This window comes from Aristolochia californica, unplaced genomic scaffold (assembly GCF_029961685.1).
Source record: "Aristolochia californica isolate CCGP_79_NKW_82.1479 unplaced genomic scaffold, dmAriCali1.0.hap1 SCAF_3, whole genome shotgun sequence".
NCBI classification, from domain to species: Eukaryota; Viridiplantae; Streptophyta; class Magnoliopsida; order Piperales; family Aristolochiaceae; genus Aristolochia; species Aristolochia californica.
The window spans coordinates 15,832,883-15,860,019 of record NW_027181992.1 but is presented as its reverse complement, the minus strand read 5'-3'; the positions used below and the strand labels follow the sequence as shown (position 1 = coordinate 15,860,019).

Sequence of the window (27,137 nt, the reverse complement as noted above, 5' to 3'; positions counted from 1 at the left end):
AAGTGGTGGAAGTGCTGCAATGTAACACCCCAAATGGAGAGATTGTGGTATTGAAACCCTACACTAGTTTCCCCTATTGGTAGAAAGTTTCCACTAAAATTATAATTTTTTTTTTTGTTTATGTTTTTTCTACTCTACCTCGGAGTCTGCTCTTGTCCTTTCATCTTCAACCTCCTTTTCACGCACTTTCCAGCTGTCATATGCATGGTCATCTATTTGTAGCTCATGCCTGCACATTTGGCACGTAGTATGCTCATCCAGCCATGGCTTGAGGCAATTTGGGTGAAATAAATGCTTGCAAGGCAACTCTTGCATCTTGTCATCTATAACCAAGTGCTCCCTACAAACTGCATATTTTGTCGTTCTCCCTAGCTTCACTAAGATTTCATGTGGGACTGTGATGACTAGAAGCCTGGCAACCACCTATTTTTGAGGCTGGAGGTGGCTTATTTGGTCCAGCCCCAATTTCTTGTAGTGAAGCTTCAATGATAGAATCAAGTCTGTTATGCACGCAATAATATTATTATTTTAATTATTTTTTTAATTTTGTGGATGAATGATTTTTCTATTGATGGGACCAGCAACAGTGAGTTTATTGTTGGTCAAATTGACAATGTTGTGCTGAAATTTTTGGGTCCCATGTATGATGCTTAGGCCCTGTTCATAGAAATGTTTTCTATTTGGTGGGAGGGGTTATGCAAGATTTCTATCTAAACATTTTCTAGTTCATAACTTTCTATATAGAAGTCCATTTCCATCACATCAATGAGGCTTGCCATGTATGGACTGGTAGCAGGAACGAACTCAAATAATGTCACTTGATCAAGGAATTCAATGCTTTTCCTCAGGTTCGGGAATTACAACTTATTATGTGGGAGAAATTTTTTAACTAGATGATGTAATTGAGGCTCAATAATTTGATAGAGATATTATCAATGCAATATTTGAAGTGGCGTGGAAATGGAAAAGCTAGAGAAAAATTCTTCTAACTGTCAAATTATGATAGATTATCTCATGGCCACTCTCTTTTGTGAGCCTTCAACTAGGACCAGAATGTCCTTTGAGTCGGCCATGAAAAGGTTGGGTGGAGAAGTTTTGACGACAAAAAATGCACAGGAATTTTCTTCAGCAGCAAAAGGAGAAACACTTGAAGATACCATAAGAACTGTCAAAGGATACTCTGATATAATTGTCATGAGGCACTTTGAAAGTGGTGCTGCTAGAAGAGTTGCATCAACTACAGGAATTCCTGTTATTAATGCTAAGGATGGTCCAGGCCAGCACCCTACACAGGCTCTGTTGGATGTGTATATGATTGGAAGAGAGATAGGCAAATTGGATGGCATTAGTGTTGCCTTAGTGGGAGATCTGGCAAATGGCAGGACTGTTCGCTCATTAGCCTATCTTCTCTGGAAGTACCAAGATGTGAAATTCTACTTTGTGGCTCCTGATGTAGTGAAGATGATGGATGATATCAAGGAATACTTGACATCTAAGGGGATAGAGTTGGAAGAAAGCATAGGTCTGATGGAAGTGGCGGCTAAATGTGATGTAGTCTATCAAACACGTATTCAACGTGAGAGATTTGGTGTGAGGATTGATCTTAACGAAGAAGCTTGTGGGAAGTACATTGTGGACCGTAAAATGTTGTATGTATTGTAGAAACATGCTGTAATTGATGCTGCTCGTGGTGTATTTAATGGATTACCAGCCATTGATCTCATCTCAATTGCAATCATAGGTGGCAGAGGAGTTGTCTTTGGTAAAGAATGTCTTAATACCATTGATTTTGAGAAGTTGTTGGCAGATAGGGAGACTCTCAATGATGAAGGTTGTCTTGGCCATATTTTGAATGTTATGCTGTGGGGAATGATTTTTATGGCTGTTGACAAGAAAACTATTAAATTCTGGGCAGCGTCTGAACAGATTATCAGTGCTACTGGTGTTCTGACATTGCAAAACAAAGTGCTGCCAACAGTGCCATTACTAAAAACAGTGCTGATAGTCCTGAGAGTAGAACCAACAGTGCCTTATGAAGTCCATAATGTTTTCTATTTGGGAAAGGCTCATGGGTTCTTCCACCAACAACAATGTTGTTGTGCCAAGAATCCATTGCTGCTAGACAGCCAAGGACATAGACTGCGGCAGTGCAAAAAAATATTTCTGCTAGCCAACCAGAAAGCGGTGCTGAAAACGGTGGCAGTGCAACAAAACTTGCAGTTAGACAGCTAGAAAGCTCTGCTGAAAACAGTGATTTTTTTGCTTTGTTGTTGGGTTTTTCAAGAAATGGTGGAGAATATACTGTGGAGAATGATTTTTCATACTATGGATAGAACACAAATCAATTTCTGGACAGTCTCATGGACAGCAATGTTGTTGGGCTCTACACAAAGGTTTTCAGAGGCTTATTCATTGTCTTCAACAAAGGGAGCCGATGGTCATTGACTTGGGGCAGCTGGGACAGTTGAAGCAATCCTTACTATCCTTTTGACAGTAACAGCGATGCCATACATGGCAAGGACTGCCAACTTCCACCCTATTGCTACATAAATTCCCTAGAGCGCACTACTTGCTCTTTGTGACTCCTTTCAGTAGAATTCCCGCAATGTTGCTGTTGCCAACACAGGCATCCACCATATTGGTCTACGACTACAACAAAGACTTCAACAGCGGAAGTATGTTGTTGTTTGTGCATTGTTACGATCCCGGATCTGACACTTGGATTTGTAGGGAGGAAGAAGAGAAAGACAAAAATCAAGCCAAAGGGAAGCTTGAAAACCCTAGGTTCTCTGAGGAGAACGCACACCCCTGAGATTGTTGAGGAGAACTCAAAATCATTGTTTACTCTAAATCAATGCTTGTTTTTCTCATTACTCTTGCCCCTTAAATAGGGTTCACCCTTACAAGGTTTAAGATAACATATTACAAAAATACCCCTATAAATAAAATATTCCAAAAATGCCCTTGTGGCCTATTAATTCTTTAACTAAAATAAAATAAAGTAAATTAAAAAAAATTAAAATAGTAAGGCCACAAGGGCATTTTTGGGATATTTTATTTACAGGGGTATTTTTTAAATATTTTATCTTAAACCTTGTAAGGGTGAACCATTTAAGGGGTAAGAGTAATTAGAAAGACAAATTGATTTAGAGTAAACAAGGGTTTTGAGTTGTCCTCAACGAGCTCAGGGGTGTGCGTTCTCCTCAAACAACCTAGGGTTTTCAAGCTTCCCTTTGGTTTGATTTTCGTCTTTCTCTTCTTCCTCCCTACGGATCCATGTGCCAGATACGGGACCATAACAACTAGTATTAGATTGAGAACACAATGAGCGATTCTTCATCCCAAGAAAAATGGATTGCCATGCTCGATTTATTGAAAGAAATACGTGTAGAACTTATAGTATGGGAAGAAACTTTGGGGGATGGAATGCGTATAACTTCCATTAAAATTTTTGCAATGGAGAAACTCGCTGCTGCAGTCATTCGAGAGGTTGTCTCGGATGGGCAGGAGACGCAAGAAATCTGAGAGCCTTCTATCTATCCAGCGGTGGGGACATCCGAAGTTGGGGACGCAAATCTGAAATCATCCAAAATCACGTCGGCACAAGACGATTTGGGTGCGACCTCAAATTGGGGACAATGGAAATCTCCGAGCAGGGACATCATGTGCAAATATCCCGAGCAGGGCAATGGGACCCCGAAATTCCAAAATCAAACCAACCCTGCTCACGGCAACCAACACTCAGTCGCGAACAGGAGAAGGAAAATTGTTCGGCGACTGTTCCAACCAGAAAATGATTTCGAGAACCCTCTGTCTCAGAAAATCTCCAAACGGCCAAGCCCCAAAGGGCTTTTTTTCACCACCAGAGAAAGAGGAGACTCTATCGGACAAAATTCCGCTCAATCTCGCCCTTGGCAGCCTAGCGGAAAACAAATTTCAACACCTTTTGGGGTAAGTTTCCGAACCACCGTTGATTTAAAGGTGAAAACGAGTCTTTCATGGTGATGATGTGGCTCCAAGGGGCTGACCAGCAGCAACGCTGCTAAAAAATTGGCGATGGAGGTTCTCTGTTCCGTGAAGCAGAGAAACAGTTCACAATTGATGGATATCTGGCATTTCGAGATGGAATTTTTCTAGGGATGTCAGGATTGATAGAAAATGTTTTATGGGGGTTGTTTTATTTTTCTATTGCCGAGAACAGTAGTAGTATGCATGTCCCTTATCAGTTTGGCAACCTTGTGTTTAATTTTTTGGATGACTTGTACGCTGCTCGACCACTGTTTGTCAAAATTCTTCAACCAGGTGTGAATTTTGGTGATGAAATTTTGTTGGGTATTCAAGGCAAGGTTGAGATAATTCTGTGGATAAATGATTTTTCTATTTATGGAACCAACAGCAGTGAGTTTGCTCTTGGTCAAATTGACAATGTTGTACTGAAATTTTTGGGTCCCACGTATGATGCTCGGGCCCTATTTGTAGAAAAATTTCTAATCTCTATCTAAACATTTTTTGGTTCAAAACTTTCAGTATAGAAGGCCATTTCCATCACACCAACGAGGCTTGCCATGTATGGACTGGTTGGAAGAACGAACTGAAAGAATGTCACTTGATCAAGGAATTCAATGATTTTCCTCAGGTTCTGGAATTACAACTTATTCTGTGGGAGAAAATTTTCAACTAGATGATGTAATTGAGGCTCAACAATTTGATATAGACATTCTCAATGCAATATTTGAAGTGGCATGGGAAATGAAAAAGCTAGAGAAAAATTCTTGTAACTATCAAATTTTGAGGGTTCATCTCATGGCCACTCTCTTTTATGAGCCTTCAACTAGGACCAAATTGTCCTTTGAGTCGGCCATGAAAAGGTTGGGTGGAGAAGTTTTGACGACAGAAAATGCACGGGAATTTTCTTCAACAGCAAAAGGAGAAACACTTGAAGATACCATAAGAACTGGCAAAGGATACTCTGATATAATTGTCATGAGGCACTTTGAAAGTGGTGCAGCCAGAAGAGCTGCATCAATAGTAGGAATTCCTGTTATTAATGCTGGGGATGGTCCAGGCCAGCACCCTACACAGGCTCTATTGGATGTGTATATGATCTGAAGAGAGATAGGCAAATTGGATGGCATTAGTGTTGCCTTAGTGGGAGATCTGGCAAATGGCAGGACTATTCGCTCATTAGCTTATCTTCTCTGGAAGTACCAAGATGTGAAATTCTAGTAGTGAAGATGAAGGATGATATCAAGGAATACTTGACATCTAAGGGATAGAGTGGGCAGAAAGCACAGATCTGATGGAAGTGGTGGCTAAATGCGATGTAGTCTATCAAACACGTATTCAACATGAGAGATTTGGCAAAAGGATTGATCTTTACGAAGAAGCTCGTGGGAAGTACATTGTGGACCGTAAAATATTGTATGTATTGCATAAACATGTTGTAATTGATGCTGCTTGTGGTGTATTTAATGGATTACCAGCCATTGATCTCATCTCAATTACAATCATAGGTGTTAGAGGGGTTGTCTTTGGTAAAGATTGTCTTAATACCATTGATTTTGAGAAGTTGTTGGCAGATAGAGAGACTCTCAATGATGAAGGTAGTCTTGGCCATATTTTGAATGTTATGTTGTGGGGAATGATTTTTATGGCTGTTGACAGGAAAACTATTAAATTTTGGGTGGCGTTTGAATAGTGTATCAGTGATGCTGCTGTTATGACACTGCAGAACACAATGCTATCAACAGTGTCATTGCTGAAAACAGTGTTGATAGTCCTGAGAGTAGAACCAGCAGTGCCTTATGAAGTCCATGATGTTTTCTATTTGGGAGAGGTTCATGGGTTCTTCCACCAACAACAGTGTTGTTGTGCCAAGGACCCATTGTTGCTAGACAGCCAAGGACACAAGCTGTTGCAGTGCAAAAAAAATTGCTGCTAGCCAGCCAGCAACTAGTGCTGAAAACGGTGGCAGTGCAACAAAAGTTACTACTAGACAGCCAGAAACCACTGCTGAAAACAGTGATATTTTTTGCTTTGCATTTGGGTTTTTCTAGAAATGGTGGAGAATATACTGTGGAGAATGATTTTTCATACTATGGATAGAACACAAATCTGTTTGGACAGTCTCATGGTCAGCAATGTTGTTGGGCTCTACCCAAAGGTTTTCAGAGGTTTATTCATTGTCTTCAACAAAGGGAGTAGATGGTCATCGCCTTGGGGCAGCTGGGACAGTTGAAGCAATCTTTGTTGCCCTTTTGATAGCAATAGTGATTCCATACATGGCAAGGACTGCCAACTTCCACGTTGCTTCTATAGAAATTCCCCAGAGCGCACTACTTGCTCTTTGTGACTCATTTCAGCAGAATTCCTGCAATGTTGCTGCTGCCAACACAGGCATCCACCATATTGGTCTACGGCTGCAGCAAAGACATCAACAACGGAAGTATGTTGTTGTTTGTGCGAACTTCATTAGTAAGGGATCCATAGATAAGGCTACTGGTTTTACAACACAGGGGTTATGCACAGCTTCACTAGAACTGTTTGGTTCAATGTAAACTCATGTTGTTGGACTAGATGAGGTCACTTACCTATGTCTGTTCAGTGCTTACACTCACGGTACTTTAGTCAAGAATGTTGAGAACTTTGCTGAACATGGACTGGGTCCAAAGACTGATGTTACCGGGGACATGTTGCACTTTTCCAATGAGGCAACCGTTGGAGCAGATCGCACAAGGGTTGTTCATATCAAAGCAAAAGTTGTCAGTTTGGAGCGGGTGATAGTTCAACTTGTTGTTCAGTCGTATTGGGGTATGCTACAACAAGTGATGTTGGCAGTGTCGGCAAAAAAAAAAAAATGCTTCTCTGGTTGGATGCTCCAATTTTGTAGTCCAGAGGGCTGACACAGATACCACGGTTGCTACTTGACAACTGGTGGAGACGTTGGCATGAGCAAGTAGACCCTACCTTCGAGCTTGAGGACAAGCTCTTTGTCCCAAGGGGTGTAACATTAACCACACAATAAAATTATTATTTTAATTTTTTTCTTAAATTTACTTTATTTTATTTTAGTTAAAGAATTAATAGGCCACACGGGTATTTTTGGAATATTTTATTTATAAGGGTATTTTTGTAATATTTTATCTTAAACTTTGTAAGGGTGAACCCTTTTTAAGGGGTAAGAGTAATGAGAAAGACAAAGATTGATTTAGAGTAAACAAGGGTTTTGAGTTCTCCTCAATGAGCTCAGGGGTGTGCGTTCTCCTCAAAGAACCTAGGGTTTTCAAGCTTCCCTTCGTCTTGATTTTCATCTTTCTCTTCTTCCTCCCTACAAATCCATGTGTCAGATCCGGGACCATAACAAGGTCCTGCAACCTACTGATTTCCTGTATAGTATTTACCCACTCTGCCAACATTGTAGAAGCAACATCAGGACCAAAATGCTTTGGTTCAGTTCCAACTGTTAATTGTCCTTCAAACAGAAATAGAGAATCTTTGTGCTGAGTATTTGGAGTGAATGGGTCAGTATAAATTTGTTGGGTGGGAAAACTGTGGTGGTTTCTATGCCCATGTGCTGTCAAGGTACTTACAGAAATATGTGCATGATGTAGAATTTTAGTTACATCGACTTTTATACCTCGCAAGCGTACGAATCGTTCATGTAATCTAGCAGTAAGTGAGGGTCATATCCACAGGGAGGATTGAATTTTGTGTATTCTTCAGTCAACTAGCCTAAACACATATGATGAATTAATCTGAACTAAACACTAATTATATCCTAAATTATCAAGCAATAATTTAATTAACTACTTGCACAACAGGAAACGTCAACTCTGGATTTTACCGTGATTCGTGCCTCTCTCGAGCGCCACGTAACCACGAATCCGGATTCTCAATCCTTGCGTCTAGCCCCTCTTGGGCGCCTAGAGTTAATGACAAAGATCGAATTACAATAGAATGCAGAGAATCAATTTCCTATTGTGATGATGCTAAAATTATCAACTTTGGATTTTACCGTGATTCGTGCCTCTCTCGAGCGCCACGTAACCACGAATCCGGATTCTCAATCCTTGCGTCTAGCCCCTCTCGGGCGCCTAGAGTTAAAGACAGAAATCGGATTAAAATACCAAAATCCAACCTCAATTATAATCTTACCCTAATTAGCTAATTTAATCAAATATCAAGAAAACAAATCTTAAATAAACCTTAATTATCAAATCAGATTCAATTAACATTCAAAACCTAAGTTCAAACCATATGAAAAATTAAATTCAATAATGACGAATTACTCCCCTTCTTCCTCCTCTCGCTCGGGCAGCAACTCGTTCTCACGGGTGCTGCGATTTCCAGAAATTGGTGGCGTCGGGTAGCAATAGTGAGTGGCCAGAGGTAGAGACGACGCCGGCGACGATGGTTAGAAGCCGACGGACGGAGGTAACATCCGGCGAAGAGCAAAACAGAGCTGACGTTCTCTAACCGGCTCTCTCGAGTCTCGGTTGGAGTCGGAATGGCTCCGGGACTGGTCGGAATATGTAAACGACGCCGGAGGATGGTCGGAAAGCGGAAGTGGCACCGGAGAAGCCCTCTCGGATCACTTCTCGGCCTGGCGAGCGACTCTCGAACTCACCTCGACGGAGACTCTCTCGAGCTCTCCTCGGGTTTGTTCTCAGTTGCTGGACGGCGGTGGACGGCGGTGGACGACGGTGGCGCGGTGAAAGGTATTGGCCGGCGAACAGCGGTGGGGAACTCCTCTCGGATCCTCCCCTGTTTCCGGTCAAAGTCCTCTCTTTTGGTCTCTGTTTCTCTTCTCTTCACGCTCCCCTTCTCTTCACGCTCCTCTTCTCTTTAAATATGATTTTCTTATTTTAAAACGATTTGCCCTAGAAATTACCTCCATTTCACTAAGGGCATCTTGGTAAATATCTTCTTCTTCACCCAAATTCTCCTGAAATTCCATAATTGAATCTATAAAAAGCATTTCAGGAAGAAATAAGACTAAAAAATAATGAAATATAATTCAGGAGAGAGAAATATGCAATATCGACAGTGATTAATGCCAAATTCAATAAATGCTCATTTCATTTGAAAACCGATAAGTAACCACCTATAACACAATAATAAAGGTTATTCTATTATAATTAACCTAGTTCTCATGTCAAAATATGGCATCTATCACACCCCCAAACCTAAATCTTTGCTAGTCCCTAGCAAAACAACAATCGAACCAAAATTAAGCCTAGGAAAACAAAATGCCACTTTCGTAGGGAGCACGATTGCATTTAGCGCATGCAACAAGCCGTTAAACCCCTACTCTGCAGTCACACCCCCAAACCTAAATCTTTGCTAGTCCCTAGCAAAACAACAATCGAACCAAAATTATGCCTAGGAAAACAAAATGCCACTTTCGTAGGGAGCACGATTGCATTTAGCGCATGCAACAAGCCGTTAAACCCCTACTCTACAGTAGTGGATGAGTTATGTCTCGTGAGGGTTTGCATGGAATTTACCCACAAAATTCATCTAAATCAATAATATAAAAAGGAAAACTAAAAAAAATTTACTCCTCATTAGCATATGACTAACACTTAGTATCGTAAAATATCTGAAATTCATATGAGATCTTGCGAAATATTAAAACCTGTGTAAAAGATAGCCTATTATCAATCCAAATACACTCATTGTTACTCCACCTGAACCAATGTGACCCATAAGCTATTACTTCAATAGAACAAAGAGGCAGCAAATAACAATAAAATCCTGGTCACATCACAATTAAGAGAAAATAGTAAAGTAAGCCTGTTGTCTTACAATCTCACCAAAGAAATATACCAATTTCAATCTTGACTTGTAACTTCTTTCAAATTACAATTCATCATCAAAGTTAAGGAAACTCATTGCTTCCAGATTTAAAACCATTTTTCGCTATTACCAGCGCACTTTTGCTATTACCAGCGTAATTTTTGTTTTTTTTTTTTTCTTCACTGAATACTTTTGGTATTACCACCATTTTGTATTCGTCTTCACTGCACATGCACTTATTTTTAAGTAACCGACTGTTCCGGTGCATGTCCCTGGGTTTGCCCAGGCTGTTTCTGAAGTTATCTGTCTTTTGCAAGCAAGAGCATTTCCATTTGCATTTATACATTACAACAAGGAATTTTACTGAGGTATGAGTTCAAACAGGATACAAGACTATTCAAACTAACATAGATCAACACTAGATTTACATGTTCTCTTTTGCAACTAAGTTCCAAGTCTAATGCAATAGGAATTCTCATGAATCACAACAAATGATATCAGATTTCTAATAGGCATATTCTACACAAATTTACGAAAATTTTTTGAAAAACATTTGAGCAAATTATTTTAACTCTACTAATGTTAACCACATACTAAGAGGAGTAATTTGAAAACCACGAACAAAAATCGAACGAAAATTATTGCTAAGACATAAAGGAGTCGTTCGCCCCCCCCCCCCCCCCACCAAACCTAAACCTGACATTGTCCTCAATGGGGAAAAGTTAAAACACTATCACGACTACAAAAAAAAAGAATAATAAAGACCCCCAGGAATGATACATAGTCTCCCTCGAAGAAGGTTTACTCGTATCAGCCGTACCCGTAGGTAATCATCCGTAGATGAAACCGCTATCCCACATCACACTTTAAAGAAATCTCCGTGTGACTGGCCACTGAAGGCAGCAGGAATCACGCGCTGAACACAAGTCCTTAAGTTACTCACCATAAGGTTTTCATTCAATACTTCAAGATCGAACTGGTCAATCCCAGAATGGTTGTTTGAGTACAGACCTCTCAAACTAGGGACCAAAAGTCTGGTCATCGACTACCGGAACCATTTATGCTCTCAGCCGGTAAGAGAGTATGAATAAACCAAAAAATAAAATAAAAATAAAAATAAAAATAAAACTGTAATGTACAAAGGGATAGAAACGTGGGGATTGCCCACAATGTGCTAAGTTTATAGTCGTAAGCAAGACTCTGACGTACTCAAGATGAAATGACAGGTTCCTCCAAGAAAATCACCATCACCTCCTCTGGTGTGGGGACATTCTCAAGATACGGTTTGAGCCTCTGACCGTTAACTTTGAAGATCGACCCGTCTCCGTGATTGCGGATCTCAATAGCGCCATGAGGAAACACCTGTGTAACTTCAAATGGACCGGACCACCTGGATCTTAGCTTCCCTGGAAACAAATGCAATCGTGAGTTATAAAGTAAAACATTCTGCCCAACAATAAAAGACTTGCGAAAAATAGATTTATCATGTAAAAGCTTTGTTCGCTCCTTATACAGTTTGGCATTCTCATAAGCATCATAACGTATCTCTTCCAACTCATTCAATTGCAACTTTCTCTCCTCACCCGCTTGAGTTAAATCAAAATTTAAAGCCTTAATGGCCCAATAAGCTCTATGCTCAAGCTCAATAGGTAGATGACATGCTTTGCCGAATACTAGGCGAAATGGAGACATCCCAATAGGAGTCTTATAAGCGGTTCGATAGGCCCATAAGGCATCGTCCAATCGAGTGGACCAATCTTTCCTATCAAAGCGAACCGTCTTCTCCAAAATCCGTTTGATCTCTCTATTAGAGATTTCCACTTGACCACAAGTTTGCGGGTGGTATGGAGTGGACACCCGATGAGTGATGGAATATTTCTTCAATAAGGCCTCAAATGCTCTGTTACAAAAATGAGATCCCCCATCACTGATGATCGCTCTCGGGGTACCAAATTGATTAAAGATATTTTCTTTTAAAAACTTTACCACCACTTTGTGATCGTTTGTCTTACATGATATAGCTTCAATCCATTTAGAGACATATTCAACAGCAACAAGGATGTATTGATAGCCGAACGAGACAGGAAAAGGACCCATGAAGTCAATACCCCACACATCAAACAATTCAACAATAAGAATGGGGTTAAGAGGCATCATGTTCTTCCTAGACAAACAACCAGTTCGTTGGAATTTATCACACACCTGACAAAACTCATGGGCATCTCTAAATAATGAAGGCCAATAGAAACCACATTGCAAGACTTTAGCCGCGGTCTTTCTAGCACCAAAATGTCCACCACATGCATGGGAATGACAAAATTCAAGAATGTTGGCAAAGTCTTGCTCATGTACACAACGCTTAATGACTTGGTCAGAACACACCTTGAACAAATAAGGGTCATCCCAAAAAAAATGTTTGACTTGGGAAAAGAATTTCAACCTATCTTGTTTACTCCAATAATCAGGAATCTTATGAGTTACAAGATAGTTGACTATGTCAGCAAACCAAGGCAACTGGGATACTTGGAGAAGTTGTTCATCAGGGAAGGAATCATTTAAAGGAAGGAATCCTTCCTGAGGTACTACACATATCCTAGATAGATGATCAGCAACAACATTCTCACAACCCTTCTTATCTCGAATCTCAAGGTCAAATTCTTGCAATTGCAAGATCCATCTAATCAAGCGAGGTTTAGTGTCCTTGATGGATAATAAATACTTCAAAGCAGAATGATCAGTGAACACTATAACCTTTGACCCTAACAGATATGATCTGAATTTGTTCAAGGCAAACACAACAGCTAGCAACTCCTTCTCAGTGGTAGTGTAATTCAATTGAGCATCATGAAGAGTTCGGCTAGCATATTGAATGACACAGGGCATTTTATCTGTCTTTTGCCCCAAAACAGCCCCCAATGCATAGTCAGAGGCATCACACATCAACTCAAAAGGCAAAGACCAAATAGGGGGTTGGACAATGGGTGCAGTGGACAAACATTTCTTCAGTGTCTCAAAAGCATGAATACAGGCATCATCAAAGGCAAAAGCAACATCTTGAGCAAGTAAATTCGTCAAAGGACGAGAAATTTTGCTAAAGTCTTTAATGAAACACCTATAGAACCCAGCATGGCCAAGGAAAGAACGCACTCCCTTCACAGAAGTAGGTGGTGGCAGATTGGCAATTAGGTCAACCTTGGCTTTGTCTACTTCTACACCCCTCTCAGACACTACATGTCCTAACACAATTCCTTCTTTCACCATGAAGTGGCATTTCTCCCAATTCAAGACTAAATTGGACTTAATGCAACGGGACAATACGAGTGAAAGATTGTACAGACATGTATCAAAACTAGAGCCAAACACAGAAAAGTCATCCATAAAGACCTCTAAAAATTCACCAATCATGTCAGAAAAAATACTCATCATGCACCGTTGGAAAGTGGCGGGTGCATTGCATAAACCAAAAGGCATGCGTCTGTAAGCATAGGTGCCAAACGGACACGAGAATGTGGTCTTTTCCTGGTCTTCTGGAGCAATGGGAATTTGATTGTAGCCGGAGTATCCATCTAAGAAGCAATAAAAATTGTGGCCGGCCAATCGCTCTAGTACCTGATCAATGAAAGGTAGTGGGAAGTGATCCTTCCTAGTGACGGAATTAAGTTTTCTATAGTCAATGCAGACACGCCACTTGGTGGTAGTTCTTGTGGGAATCAATTCACCACTCTCATTTTTCATTATTGTTATCCCCCCTTTCTTAGGGACAACTTGAATTGGACTCACCCAGGTGCTATCGGAAATAGGGTAAATGATTCCTGTCACAAGCAACCTGATGACTTCTTCTCTCACAACCTCCAGCATATGGGGATTTAACCTACGTTGCATCTCACATGAGGCTTTAGTCCCCTCCTCCAAATGAATACGATGCATGCATATGGAGGGGCTAATCCCTTTTAAGGCATCAAGAGTCCACCCCAATGCCTCTCTGTGTGCTTGTAAAACTTCAGTCAATTGTTCCTCCTGCTCAATACTCAAATCAGAGGAAATAATGACTGGTAATGAGTTCATGGGTCCCAAGAACGCATACTTCAACGTGGGAGGAAGTGGCTTAAGATCTAGCTTGGAAGTTTCGAGAGGTTTGTCCAAGTCAAGAGGAAGATCCTGTGGATGATCAGTTGTGATAACCTCTTAAGCTTCCTCCAACAGAGGTACAGAATTGAGTAAAGAATTAACCTCTCGAAAATATGTTTCCTCATCAAAATAGTCCATGTCTAAAGATGTTATGCAAGACTCAAAAGATTCAAGAGTGGATTTGTTATCAAGCATAACAGTTTCTATATTAAATGCAGGACTCAGATCATCAGACTCAAGTGGGTGGTGCCCGGCATTAAATACATTCAATGAGACCTTAAAATTTCCAAAAGACAACTCCAACTCACCACTTTTACAATGAATGATAGCATTAGATGTGGGTAAGAAGGGACGTCCTAGGATGACAGGAATTTGGTTGGTCACATTGAATACTGGTTCTGTATCAAGAACAACGAAATCAACCGGGAACAAAAATTTGTCCACTTTTATCAAAACATCTTCAACTATTCCTCGTGGTATCTTGACAGAACGGTCAGCTAGTTGAAGTGTGATGGGGGTAGGCTTCAATTCCCCCAAACCTAATTGCTGGTACACAAAGAAAGGAAGCAAATTCACACTTGCTCCTAAGTCAAGAAGAGCTCTCTGGATGGGATGTTCACCAATGACACATGAAATTGTGGGACATCCAGGATCTTTAACTTTAGGAGAGTGTTGTGCTTCAGAATTGAGCTTACATTCTCAGTAAGAAAGACCTTTTTGTTAACATGTTGTTTTCTCTTCTGTGTACAAAGGTCTTTCAAAAATCGGGCATAGGCAGGGACTTGCCTAATAGCATCAAGAAGTGGAATGTTAATGTGAACCTTACTAAACAGTTCCAACGTTTCATGCATGCTATCTCCTTTCCTAGGTGAGCCCGATAACCTCTGCGGATAAGGAGCTAGTGGGACTTGGTTAGGGATCTGCTTGGCTGTTGGTGGAGAACTTGGAGGTTCGTCACTCAATGATGTGTCCCCATTGTCATCCTTTGACTCCTTAGACTTAGTGGTCCCTACCCCATTGTTCAACTCACGACCACTCCTAAGGGTGGTTATGGCTTTTGCTTGCTCATGGTGGGGTTTGGAACTCAACTCACTCTCATGTGTGATTTTGGGGTTAGGAATGGTTTGACTCGGGAGTCTATTTTGTGCTTGTTCACTCATGTGGCTGGCCAACTGACTCACTTGCATTTCAAGTTTGGCAATGGAGGACTGTGTATTCTGCATGAATAATTGAAGTGTATCCTCAAGTGAAGGTTTTTGTGGAATCAATGGTTGTTGGGTGAAGTGTGGGCGCGGAGCTTGGGGTTGAGTAAACCCTGGAGGACCCCCAACCTGTGGGCCCTTGGACCATGAGAAATTTGGGTGCCTAGCCCAACCCGGATTATATGTTTCTGAAAAAGGATTGTTCCGGTTTGGTCTATGAAAATTCTGGACTGCATTCAAGTCCTCAATGAGCTCTGGGTAGGATGAACTAGATGGACACATTTGTGTGGGATGAGATGAACCAGAGCATATGGCACAGACAGTAGATGGGTTAGGAGCAGGTGAACTCTTGGACACCATAAGGGCATCAATTTTTCTAGTCAACCCCTCAATCTTGGCCATGAGCATAGGTGTTTCACTAACCTCGTAGAGACCCCCTCTTTTGGTTTCGTGGGATCTCCTATCAACATTAAATGACGAACCCCATTGCTGAGATTGATCACTCAACATTTCAAAGAAGTCCCACGCCTCACTAGCACTCTTACCCATCAAACTCCCACCACTCGTTGCATCTACCATGGATCTAACCTGGGGTGTAAGACCTTGATAAAAGTATTGCACTAAATGCCATTTCTCAAACCCATGATGCGGACACCTACGAATCAAATCCTTCCATTTCTCCCAAGCCTCATAAAAGTGTTCACCCTCCTGCTGCATAAAGTTGGAGATTTCTCTCCTGAGGGCTGTAGTTCTCTGAATGGGAAAGTACTTGGACAAAAAATTTGTGACTAACGTGTCCCATGAAGTAATGCTGCCCACCTCCAAGGAATTAAGCCAAGACTTGGCCTTATCCTTAAGTGAAAATGGAAAAAGTCTTAACCGGATAGAGTCATCTGAGAAATTCTGGAATTTAAAAGTTGCACAAATATCTAAGAATTCCTTGATGTGGTAATATGGGTCCTCCTTATCCAACCCATAGAATGTAGGGAGGAGTTGGATCACACCCGGTTTCAACTCATAACTGGCGGCAGTAGTGGGTGGCAATATAATGCAAGAAGGTGATGTGAAGTGGGATGGGATAGAATAATCCCTCAGGGCTCTACGGTCACCTGCTGCAGGTAACTGTAATGGTTCGCCCTGATTGGCCATGGTAGCTCCTAACTTGACTTCGGGTGTTTTCCTACAAATATGTTCTACCTCTTCAACAAAGGGAGCTAATGGTCCACCTAGGGAGCGGCGCCCGTGCATAAAAACACAAAAAGAAACAAAATGAACTATCAAATTAAGCTAACAAACTCGCTACTAAAAATATGAACTAACTAGAAGAAATAAAAATAATTTCATAAAAAATACCAAACTAAAATTATGAAAGCAAAAAAATAAAAAAAAAAAAAAATAAAAACAAAAATAAAATAAAATAAAATCTAACCTAAGACTATGGAGAACAAAGATATACGCTTAATACGTGCCTCCCCGGCAACGGCGCCAAAAACTTAATGTAGAATTTTAGTTACATCGACTTTTATACCTCGCTAGCGTACGAATCGTTCATGTAATCTAGCAGTAAGTGAGGGTCATATCCACAGGGAGGATTGAATTTCGTGTATTCTTCAGTCAACTAGCCTAACCACATATGATGAATTAATCTGAACTAAACACTAATTATATCCTAAATTATCAAGCAATAATTTAATTAACTACTTGCACAACAGGAAACGTCAACTCTGGATTTTACCGTGATTCGTGCCTCTCTCGAGCGCCACGTAACCACGAATCCGGATTCTCAATCCTTGCGTCTAGCCCCTCTTGGGCGCCTAGAGTTAATGACAAAGATCGGATTACAATAGAATGCAGAGAATCAATTTCCTATTGTGATGATGCTAAAATTATCAACTTTGGATTTTACCGTGATTCGTGCCTCTCTCGAGCGCCACGTAACCACGAATCCAGATTCTCAATCCTTGCGTCTAGCCCCTCTCGGGCGCCTAGAGTTAAAGACAGAAATCGGATTAAAATACCAAAATCCAACCTCAATTATAATCTTACCCTAATTAGCTAATTTAATCAACTATCAAGAAAACAAATCTTAAATAAACCTTAATTATCAAATCAGATTCAATTAACATTCAAAACCTAAGTTCAAACCATATGAAAAATTAAATTCAATAATGACGAATTACTCCCCTTCTTCCTCCTCTCGCTCGGGCAGCAACTCGTTCTCACGGGTGCTGCGATTTCCGGAAATTGGTGGCGTCGGGTAGCAATAGTGAGTGGCCGGAGGTAGAGACGACGGTTAGAAGCCGACGGACGGAGGTAACGTCCGGCGAAGAGCAAAACAGAGCTGACGTTCTCTAACCGGCTCTCTCGAGTCTCGGTTGGAGTCGGAATGGCTCCGGGACTGGTCGGAATATGTAAACGACGCCGGAGGATGGTCGGAAAGTGGAAGTGGCACCGGAGAAGCCCTCTCGGATCACTTCTCGGCCTGGCGAGCGACTCTCGAACTCACCTCGACGGAGACTCTCTCGAGCTCTCCTCGGGTTTGTTCTCAGTTGCTGGACGGCGGTGGACGGCGGTGGACGATGGTGGCACGGTGAAAGGTATTGGCCGGCGAACAGCGGTGGGGAACTCCTCTCGGATCCTCCCCTGTTTCCGGTCAAAGTCCTCTCTTTTGGTCTCTGTTTCTCTTCTCTTCACGCTCCCCTTCTCTTCACGCTCCTCTTCTCTTTAAATATGATTTTCTTATTTTAAAACGATTTGCCCTAGAAATTACCTCCATTTCACTAAGGGCATTTTGGTAAATATCTTCTTCTCCACCCAAATTCTCCTGAAATTCCATAATTGAATCTATAAAAAGCATTTCAGGAAGAAATAAGACTAAAAAATAATGAAATATAATTCAGGAGAGAGAAATATGCAATATCGACAGTGATTAATGCCAAATTCAATAAATGCTCATTTCATTTGAAAACCGATAAGTAACCACCTATAACACAATTATAAAGGTTATTCTATTATAATTAACCTAGTTCTCATGTCAAAATATGGCATCTATCAGTGCACCACATAGGTTCACAATTTCATACTCCAGAATTGATTGTATGGGCAGCACTGGTTTGTAGACAGCAGTCAAAAGGATAATATCACACAACTTCAAAATTTGCAATTGTTCCTGAAATCCAGAAATTGCATCACTATGAAACACAGAAGCAAAACTAGTAGTCAACCCAACCACTCTCTCTAGGACAGCAGCACCATAAGAAATCTGTGCAGTTATTGGGTCATCATGTTGTTCATATGCAGTGTGCATAGAGTTCCATTTTACTAGATCTCTGCATGTCATGCCAACTATTACTTGGTTGGCCTCTCCTGCCCAACCCAACTTCTCCATCTCCCTAAACAGCTTCAGCCCATGGCCTGGGTGTCTACCATGTAAATATCCAGCAATCATACTAGTCCACATCTTTGGTTTGTTGGAAGAGGTCGGAGTGAACTAGACACTAAGCTCAAGTGCCACATGGAACTGACCTGCTTGATTGAGAACAACCACTCTGCAGACATAGTTTTCAGTCATTGGAGCCAGTCCATGTTCATCAAATTGCCCCTCAGTCTATACTAAAATACCAGAGTGCAAGCACTAATCAGACCCAGGTAAGTTACCTCTTCTAGTCCATCGGTGTGAGTTTTCATTTTACCAAACAATTCTATTGAATCTCTGCATAACCCATGTGCAGAAAAACCAGCAGGTTCCTCTATGGACACGTAGGGTACATATAAATCATGGAGTTTCTCAAGGCCAAACAGATTGGTGCGTCTTTCTCCCTTGCTCCAGAGCACCACTGTGAGCACTACGATTAGCCATGCTCTAGAAATGTGCAAACTTGGGGCTGCTGTCCTACATAGTCAACTCTTTTGTAGGCATTTCAGAAAGTATAAGATCAGCCCACAGAAATAGATTGGTTATCTGAACTATGGGAAGCAAGAAAATTTCTTTATGGGCATGTAATTCCACTGGCTGTGATATAGCTCTAAATTTCTTAGGTTGTGTAAGGGTCTAAATCAAAAAATGTAGTTTTCAGGCAGATTGACCTTCAATACTGCTGGAACAAAGTGCAGTGCTGAAATATTTTTTGACTGTAGCCATCCCAGACTTTGCATATACATCCATCAACATTGCCCCATTATCCTGGTTGGCAGCATCTAATGTTCCATTGGCAGCACTTTCCTCAACACCGACATTCAGATGGTTGTGAACACGTTCGGTTTGTCTGTGCTCTTCAAGCTTGAGATGCGCGGACTCATCACGCAATCCAGGGTCACCATCGAAATCACCAGCGGAAGCACAAAATTCATTCAAGTCGTCCTCAACAATTCCAACACCGAACTTCATTTTCGGATTAGTGTGGAAAACAGAATCGAAGTGTCAAGAATTTTCATCTTTCTCAACAGTATCATTATTAGGAGCCAGTTGAAGCAGTTTCAGATCAAAACCCTCTGGACCCAACCTCTCATCTTCTGCCAGGGCAACGATTTCTACTTCGAAATCGAAGTCTCTGGATTTTTTTGCCTTTCAGTTTGCATAACCCTTCAATGGCGAAAAAATGAAACTGCTGACAAAGTTGAGCTTGACTTGTTGCTGACGGCGAAGAACAACCAAATGGAAGCTTGGAGAAGTTAGGTCAAAATTTTTCCGAGACAGAGGTAGCTCGGATTTTTTCTGTCTCCTGTTCTAGGAGAAGTTTTGCTTGCCATGAGAAGGGTTTTTTTTTATGTCTAACCCAATTCATCCATTACCAATGAGGTTTTTGTTGAATAATCCTCCGATTTTGGATTTCCATGGTCCCCAATTTCGGATTTTCATGCTCCAGACTTTTGCTCTGGATTTTCTGCTGGAAGATTTGAGGTCTCACAACCTTTCTCTCTATGGCCTTGGCAAAATACATCTCAATTGTGGCCCCTTCCTCATACATTTTAATGGAAGGACGTATATCATCATGCATTGCTGCCATTCATAGGGAAGAAGAAGAAAAGAGAAGAATCAAGCCGAAGGGAAGCTTGAAAACCCTAGGTTCATTAAGGAGAACGCATACCCCCGATCTCGTTTAGGAGAACTCAAAACCCTTGTTTACTCTAAATCAAGACTTTCCTTTCTCATTTATTTCCCTTAAGTAGGGTTCACATTAACAAGGTTCAAGATAAAATATTACAATAATGCCCCTATGACATATTAACTCTTCAACTGAAATAAAATGAAGTAAAAGAAAATTAAAAGAAAATAAATTAACTTAATACTAAATGACTCAACCACTGTGCCTCTGCATGACTCGGCCTACTATTGAGGTCATAACATAGTGTCTCTACAACTGGAAGTGATATAAAGAATTATTGTTTTAACTCCTTGTGCAACAACCATGGATCCCTTTGTGACTTTCCAGGCTGCACCATTAAAAGTCACATTATGACCTTCACCATCAAGTTGCCCTACTGAGATCAGATCACGCATCAATTTTGGTACATGTCTCACCTTGTGAATTTTCCACACTGTCCCGTTTGACATCCTTAAACTGATATTACCAATATTAACAATATCCAAAGGTTCTCCATTAGCAGGATACACCTTCACATGATCTCCAGCAACATAATTCTCCATGATCTCATGATGTGTGGTGGTGTGAAAAAAAAACTCCTGAATCTAGCACCCAAGAGTCATTAGGGCTATCAATCGACAAGAGTAAAACATCTTGTACCTCTTCAGTCACCGCATTTGCAGCATTAATTTTCTTTTCATCCTCTTCCATGCTTTGCAGCTTTCCTTTATGGGACCAGACTTGCATCAATTCCAACATTCCACATTCCATTCGAATTTGGACTTACTTCAACCATTCCTTGACTTCCCTCTGCCCTTGCCCTTGTTAGAAATCCTCTCGAAGTTCCTACCCCTAGTATTAATACCTATGGCAGAATTAGATGTCAATGATTTTTTGGAGTTCATTCTATGAACTTCCTTCATGAGAATGGTATCTCGAACATCATTAAAGATCAAATTCCCATTGCCTACAGAGTTGCTAACCACAGCCCTTATAGGCTCCCAAAAATTTGGCAGAGATGCCAAAATAATTAAAGCATGATAGTATTGACACTTATGGCAGAATTAGATGTCAATGATTTTTTGAAGTCCTTTCTACGAACTTCCTCAAAGAGAATGGTATCTCGAACGTCATTAAAGATCAAATTCCCGTTGTCTATAGAGTTGCTAACCGCAGACCTCATAGGCTACCAAAATTTTGGGAAAGATGCCAAAATAATTAAAGCACGAACCTCATCATCAAATTTTATTTGAACTGATGTCAATTGATTGACAATCATGCTAAACTCATTCAAATGCGATGAAACTGATGTATTTTCTATCATCTTTAAATCGAAGAGTTTTTTCATGAGATGTACTTTTTTATTTGCGAAAGGTTTCTCATACATGTCGGATAGAATCTTCATCATCCCTATTGTAGTTTTCTCTGATGCCACATTGTGAGCAACGTTCTTTGATAATGTTAACCGGACTACTCCAAACACATCTATCGAGGAGATTTCTTTCATCATCTTTCATACCTTCTAGTTTCACATCCAAAAGTAGTGCATGCAGCTTTTTATTGTACATATAATCTTCAATTTGCATCCTCCAAAATGCAAAATCCATACCATCAAACTTGTTGATTCCAAGTGTCGATCCTTCTCTGCCAGACATTGCTCTTAATCATGAACCAAAGCTCTGATACCACTTGTTACATATTAGACGTCCTAATTCCAAACTAATGAGAGAAACAATAATAAACGTGGAAGAAGGGAAAAACAAGCACAAAAAAGCACAACAAGATTTATACAGGTTCGCCTCAATGTGAGACTACGTCCTGTCTTTCGCCGCTGTAGTAATCCACTATGAAGATGAAATACTTTACAAGAGAAACCACACACTTACAAGTGTTTCTCTCTAACCTCTTGGGATGCAACTCGAGATGCTCCTCGGATTAAGATGATAAACCCTAATAGCGGTGCCCCTCATTGATAAAGATAAAATTAGGGCAACCGCGATGCAAGAGTAAAATTCCCAAATTGCGCTTAATAAAATAACAGTTAATATATCGTGAAATAACTGCAACTCGAGATGATCCGCGACCAACTCAGCGTAATGTATTAATTAGGCTCCACATCTTAACATGGAATTGGTAGTTGTATATGCCAATCAGCCAAATACTCAGTAGCATGAGATATGCCTTTCATATTATGGGAATTTTCTAGCAAAATACCAGGCCGAATCAACCGAATGGATACCATTCATATTGGCCAATCAGAAGGCTATGGCTTTGTTGAGTTTGTCAATCGGTCTGCAGCTGAAAGAATTCTCCAGTCATACAATGTAATTCCAACCTTCATCGAGAGCTTCCTTTGGAAAATTTTGCTCAAGAATCCTTTTCCTCCGATCACCATGATGGATGCAAAGCGAAAGCTGCAAGGAACTCATTAGACGATAGCATCAGAGTAAGGATCAACAGATGCTTACCACATTGTGAATAAAAAATCTCATTAGTTTATTGAAGTCCCAACGTGGATCATTGAATGTGTTGTGAACTAGTAACATTCACCAAGATACAATGTTGTGAGTTTACTTTCGCATTAATGAGTGGAGAATAAAAAATAATTATACCAATCTTCAACTTTCATTTAGTTAGAGTCCAAGGATGGAAATAATTTTCACGTATCCTTAGCCTTGATTGATACAAGGAAAATCGATGAATCAATTTCTCCAAGGTATTGAAGAGAGGTCTCTTGCAACAAAGTAGTAGTGCTGATTTTTAGAGGATCTATCTAGCAACTCAAGAGGAAAAACAAATTCTTCCAAGCTCAAGCATAGCAGTCCAACAGTATACCAACAAGTTTATCAAACATAGCAACAATTACACCAAGCATAGCAACAAGTACACCAAGCATAGCATTCGAACAGATTAGTAGTAACAAATCAATGCAGATTAGCAGTAATAACTAGGAAGCCATGCCAAATAATTCCTTCATGAATCATTATCCGAGTACCAAAAAAATATTTTGGAATCCTAAAATCATTGTTCTGATACTGTGTTGATTACAGGAATCCATATTGTTAAGATCTTCAACTTAGGGTGTATGAGAGAAGAGAGAAGAGAGAAGAAGGAGAAAAGAAGAGGTGAGATGAAGTGAAGGAAGAGAGAGGTAAGGAAGGATAAGAGAGAAAGAGAGAAAAGGATACATAGAGGATAGAAGAGAGGGAAGAATAAGAGTTGTGAAGATACCTCAACCCTTCACCCTAACCTTTATAGATGAAAAAGATACATGAATTATAAGTATGCCCTTCACCCTAAGATTATTGCAATAATGCCACTCAAGCTTGTTTATGTCTTTCAACAAAATTTATACGTCAAAAGAAAGATCTTTAAGTATATTTTATACATTATCAAAATATTTCTCAATCTTAGTTTTCTAGAGGGAGATATCATTTTCGCATGGGTCAGTGGTCATGCTAGTCAAAGAAGAAAGAGTACTCAGTTCGGCTAGCTTATAGAGTCCCAAATCGATCAGATTTTTTCTCACAAAATAAGTATATTTTATGAAGACATATTATACTTGGATGAAAGCTATTGAAGTTTATTTTCATAAGGATAAAATTTTATATCAATCTGATATATATTTAAGAAGAAACTCGCATTAGATTCAGCAAAGCCCACGCTATAAAATGATATAATCAAAAGGTCATAAAAGATTCAAGAACAAATCTTTTTATATCAAATTAGATTTAAAATTAAAGATAATTTAGTATAGTTTCTTGAACATTGTGATTTTGAGCTATATTTTGGAGATGTAGATACCAGAAGTATAAAGGTCAGTTCTACCAAAAATCTCTCTTTTTTTCCTATTTTCTCTCGTATTATCTCGTTAGGCATTGACATGAATTGAATGTCCTTTTCTCCTAGGGGGGTTAGTCCACAATGAACTTGAAATGAAATGAAGATTTTAATTCATCTTAAATGAATTGATTCAAATTCAACTCATCCTTGGGTGTTAGTATAGATGAGTTCAAGTACACTAGAAAACAGATTCCGGTGTTAGTGCCCCAAAATGAAAAATATGATATAAACAAGAGAATGAGTAACTTTTTGTAATATACTTAAATAGAATATATACCTAAAAAGATAATTAAAAAAAAGCATGGTTACGACACTTATAAGTGATTTTATGTGTAGTATTAAAATATATTAATAAACTAATTAATGAAAGACTATATTATATTACTTAATGATTACAGTTTATTATACATTAGTATAATAATTACGTGAGGTTAGAATAAATTATAAAAAAATAAAATAAAAGTAAACAAAACATAAGCGAATATAATAAAGAAATATTTTTTTGATAATATAAGATATATTTTAACATTAAAAATGACTAATTTAATACATTAATAAATAAATATACAATAAAAAATAAATATATTATTTTATAAATAACATAATATATATTTTTACATATTATTAATTAATAATATATTGTCATAAAATTTAAAACCATTGGTTTAATTAACTATAGCAATGCGATAATTAAACCAAAACAATTTATCAAATGTTTATTTTAACAATATTTTAATTATGACTATTAAATCTCTAATTTAATATAGTAATTATAAAGTAAATATATTGAATAAATAAAAATATTATTTTATAAATAAAAATTATGGATTATTATTTTTCTGATGTTGGTTTAATTTTTTTTAACTTAGGAAAAATTAAACCAACTTCGTCTTCCTCATGGCGCCCCAATGGCCGATGCGTTGTCTTCCTTGCAATGTCGATAATGGCAGGAGACTATGACAGGCCAGTAGGCAACGATGACGGAGGCAGCGCTTCGATGGTATGCCGAGAGGGAGAAGAGAGGGAGGCCAAGAGGCTACGCGATAGAGGCTCAACCTCCCGTGCTCTGTGATGGCTGCTTTGTGATGAAGGTCGAGAGCGAGACGAGAGGGATGCCGAGAGGGAGAAGATAGAGGGAAAAAATTTTGGGGAGAAAGGCCGAGCAGGAGAAAAAAATTTCGGGAGAGGAAGCGAATTGTGGGAATTTTTTTCCTTCAAGGGGAGGGACAAACGCGTCCCGCACGCGATTCATGTTGATGATTCACAAAATAGGTATGAAACCTAATTCCCCCATTTTTACCTGAGCACATTACTTGACATGATTCAAATAAGGGGAGATCATTTTGGACTAACGACTTAATCGAATGAATTGAGTAATGCGGGAGTAATTCATGTCTGATTCATTTTGGACTAACCTCCCCTAAAATCCGAGTTTTTTAGCCAAAAGTTTCTTCTAATTGGAGAGTTTTGGTCCAACTTAAACACTCCATGATGTGCTCATTCAAGATATGCAATATCTTATGTCAATGTTGCAAGTTTTGAGCTTTTTATTAAGTTGTGGAGCCTAATCCACACCTTACGTTGAGTCGATATGCTAAGTCCCAGCCAAGTCCATGATATATTAACTGTTGTTTTAGTAAGGGTAGTTTGGGAATTTTACTCTCTTATTGTGGTTGCCCTAAGATATGGAATTTTTACATCACTTCCAATTGCAGAGACACGGTTACAGTTGCTGATGCTGCTATTGATTCTGATTTGTGGCATTATAGGCTCGGTCACATGAGTGAGAATGAAATGAAAGTGCTTTAGTCCAAAGGAAAGCTACCAAGGTTGAAAACCGTAAATAACAGTTTATATGGATGCTGTATTTTTGGAAAACAAAAAAGGGTTAGCTATTCTAAGGTTGGAAAGAAGCAAAAGGCTGTAAAATTGGAGTTGGTTCACACAGATGTGGGGGTCTTTAAACTGTTATTTCCCTTGGTGGTTCTAACTACTATGTGACATTTATTGATGATGCAAGAAGAAAGGTAAGGGTTTATTTCCTAAAAAAGATGGTTGTTGTCATTGATACATTCAAGAGATGGAGAATAATGGTTGAGACTGAGATAAATTTGAAGGTGAAGTGCTCACAATAAGATAATGGGGGAAAATACATAGATGATGATTTCAAGCAGTACTGTGCTGATAATGGAATCAAGATGAAGAAGTCCATTATTGGAAAACCTCAATAGAATGGTGTAGCTGAGAGGATGAACAAGTCCTTGAGCGAGCATGCTTGGAGCATGAGATTACATGCGGGATTGCCAAAGATATTTTGGTCTGAGGGTATTAGCATCGTTACCTATTTGATTAACAAAGGTCCTTCAACACCATTGGATTGCAAAATACGAGAAGAGGTCTAGAGAGGCAAAGAGGTAAACATTTCTTTCTTGAAAATCTTTAGTTGTGTTTCTTATATTCATATTGATTCTCCTGTCATAAGTAAACTTGATGCTAAATCTAAGATATGTTTCTTTATTGGCTATGGTGGAACCGAGTTTGGTTCTCACTTCTGGAATGACCAAAAGTCGTAAGGTTATCAGGAGCAAGGATGTGATCTTCAATGAAGGTTCCTTATATAAGGATAGGTTGAGAATAGAGTCTGAGAGTACAAGTGTTGAATCCAGGAAGTAAGAAGTGATTCACTTGAGAGATCTTCTAGTTATTGAGATGGAGAATATTGCTCAGGAAGTATAGGAAAACGTACCCCTAAAAATAAATTAGAACATTCTTGTGACTAAACTCAAGAGATCTGCCAAAACTAGTAGACCACCACAGAGGTACTCCCCTGCGTTGAATTATATTCTTGTTGGAAGATGGGCCCAAGCCCACACGACCAAGGAAGACCCACATATCTAAGAGTGTTGGAAGATGAGCCCAAGCCCATAAGATATGGATCCACGAAAGATGGGCTCAAGCCCACATGACCAAGGCAGGCCCACATACCTAAGAATGTTGGAAGATGGGCCCAAGCCCATAAGATATGGGACCCACCATGATCACGTGAGGTGGCCTAAGAAAATTAGAAGACTAATAGAGCCAC

The 27,137-nt window shown here is 39.7% G+C and overlaps 1 non-coding gene and 2 pseudogenes across 1 annotated transcript; all 3 read left to right on the top strand.

Annotated features, from left to right (window-relative positions):
- The first annotated feature begins 571 nt into the window (after nt 1–571).
- LOC137959402 (aspartate carbamoyltransferase, chloroplastic-like) lies at nt 572–2,232 on the top strand (annotated as a pseudogene).
- Nucleotides 2,233–2,605: 373 nt separating this feature from the next.
- Nucleotides 2,606–7,516, top strand: LOC137959400 (aspartate carbamoyltransferase, chloroplastic-like; annotated as a pseudogene).
- Nucleotides 7,517–15,765: 8,249 nt separating this feature from the next.
- Nucleotides 15,766–15,872, top strand: LOC137960690 (small nucleolar RNA R71). The gene has a single exon (XR_011114240.1). It is a non-coding gene; the product is annotated as a small nucleolar RNA R71 (small nucleolar RNA).
- Nucleotides 15,873–27,137: the final 11,265 nt, after the last annotated feature.